This window comes from Bos mutus, chromosome X (genome assembly GCF_027580195.1).
Source record: "Bos mutus isolate GX-2022 chromosome X, NWIPB_WYAK_1.1, whole genome shotgun sequence".
Classification (NCBI taxonomy): domain Eukaryota; kingdom Metazoa; phylum Chordata; class Mammalia; order Artiodactyla; family Bovidae; genus Bos; species Bos mutus.
Genome location: NC_091646.1, coordinates 82,262,758 through 82,265,330, shown reverse-complemented (window position 1 = coordinate 82,265,330; position 2,573 = coordinate 82,262,758). Strand labels below are relative to the sequence as shown.

At 38.8% G+C, this 2,573-nt stretch overlaps 1 pseudogene; it reads left to right on the top strand.

Annotated features, from left to right (window-relative positions):
* The first annotated feature begins 1,637 nt into the window (after positions 1-1,637).
* LOC102280400 (ubiquitin-conjugating enzyme E2 D3 pseudogene) lies at positions 1,638-2,078 on the top strand (annotated as a pseudogene).
* Positions 2,079-2,573: the final 495 nt, after the last annotated feature.

The window sequence follows — 2,573 nt, the reverse complement described above, 5'->3', positions numbered from 1 at the left end:
GTAAAAGAATGAAACTAGAACACTTTCTAACACCATACACAAAAATAAACTCAAAATGGATTAAAGATCTAAACATAAGACCAGAAAATGTAAAACTCCTAGCAGAGAACATAGGCAAAACACTCTCCGACATAAACCACAGCAGGATCCTCTATGACCCACCTCCCAGAATATTGGAAATAAAAGCAAAAATAAACAAATGGGACCTAATTAAAATTAAAAGCTTCTGCACAACAAAGGAAACTATAAGCAAGGTGAAAAGACAACCTTCAGAATGGGAGAAAATAATAGCAAATGAAGCAACTGACAAACAGCTAATCTCACAAATATACAAGCAACTCCTACAGCTCAATTCCAGAAAAATAAATGACCAAATCAAAAAATGGGCCAAAGAACTAAACAGACATTTCTCCAAAGAAGACATACAGATGGCTAACAAATACATGGAAAGATGCTCAACATTACTCATTATCAGAGAAATGCAAATCAAAACCACAATGAGGTACCATTTCACGCCAGTCAGAATGGCTGCGATCCAAAAGTCTACAAGCAATAAATGATGGACAGGGTGTGGAGAAAAGGGAACCCTCTTACACTGTTGGTGGGAATGCAAACTAGTACAGTCACTCTGGAGAACAGTGTGGAGATTCCTTAAAAAACTGGAAGTAGAACTGCCTTATGACCCAGCAATCCCACTGCTGGGCATACACACTGAAGAAACCAGAACTGAAAGAGACACGTGTATCCCAGTGTTCATCACACCACTGTTTACAATAGCTAGGACAAGGAAGCAACCTAGATGTCCATCAGCAGATGAATGGATAAGAAAGCTGTGGTACATATACACAATGGAGTATTACTCAGCCATTAAAAAGAATACATTTGAATCACTTCTAATGAGGTGGATGAAACTGGAGCCTATTATACAGAGTGAAGTAAGCCAGAATGAAGAACACCAATACAGTATACTAACGCATATATATGGAATTTAGGAAGATGGTAATGATAACCCTGTATGCGAGAGAGCAAAAGAGACACAGATGTATAGAACAGTCTTTTGGACTCTGTGGGAGAGAGAGAGAGTGGGATGATTTGGGAGAATGGCCTTGAAACATGTGTAATATATAAGAAATGAATCACCAGTTCAGGTTCGATGCAGGATACAGGATGCTTGGGGCTGGTGCACTGGGATGACCCAGAGGTATGGTATGGGGAAGGAGGTGGGAGGCGGGTTCAGGAAGAGGGACATGTGTATACCTGTGGCAGATTTATATTGATGTATGGCAAAACCAATACAATATTGTAAAGTAAAAATAAATAAATAAAGCAAAAAAAGTAAAAAATAAAAGCACAATAAAACTGTAAAAAAATTTAAAATTTAAAAATTTAAAAAAAAAAAAGTGAAGAAAGGAGACGGCCCCTGTCAGGAGGAGTGCACAAAATTGCCCTTTAGTCATTGCAGCATGACAGCTCCTGTTAACCAGCCTTGAGATTCTCACGAGTTCCACCTCAATACCAAGCGCCTGTATCTGGCAGAGCCGATGGGAGATCAAAAGACAATCCTTCCCAGATGCTGGTATAATCAAGGGTTTTTGCAGGACCTTTGAGCACCCACTGAGAGAGTGAGGAGCCAGATTATGGCACAGACCAGGACGCTGAAATGGATTAATAAGCAAGTTAGTGATTTGGCCCGTGACCCTCTAGCACACGCAGGTCGATTTGGAGATGATACATTTCATTGGCAAGCCACAATTATGGGACCTAATGACAGCCATTTCAAGGTGGTGTATTTTTGACAATTCATTTTCCTTCAGACTACCCTTTCAAACCACCTAAGGTTGCATTTACAACAATAATCTATCATCCAAATATTAACAGTAATGGCAGCATTTGTCTTGATATTCTAAAATCACAATGGTCTCCTGCTTTAACTATTTCTAAAGTTTTTTATCCATTTGTTCACTGCTATGTGATTCAAACCCAGATGACACCCTAGTGCCAGAGATTGCACAGATCTATAAAACAGAGATAAGTACAACAAAATATCTCAGGAATGGAGTCAGCAGTATGCCATGTGATTCTACCTTAAAGTCAGAATAACCTGCATTATAGCTGTAATAAACTTATAAATTACTATTCCTTTTATTTGCTTATCTTTTTCTTATCTGGCTGCTCCCCTTTTGGACCTCATCTTTTTATTTTATTTTTTGTCTACCTCCTCCATTCATTCACATGCTAATCTGAGAAGACTTAAGTTCTTCCAGCTTTGGACAACAACTGCTTTTAGAAACTAAAGTAGTTACAAGAGAACAGTTGCCCAAGATTCAGAATTTTGATTTTTTTTATTTTTATGTTTCGGTGTTGATTCTTTAAAAAAAAATTATTTATTTTAGTTGGAGGCTAATTACTTTACAATATTGTAGTGGGTTTTGCCATACATTGATATGAATCAGCCATGGGTTTACATGGGTTCCCCATCCTGAACCTCCGCTCCCACCTCCCTCACATCCAATCCCTCTGGGTCATCCCAGTGCACCAGCCCCGAGCATCCTGTCTCATACATGGAACCTGGA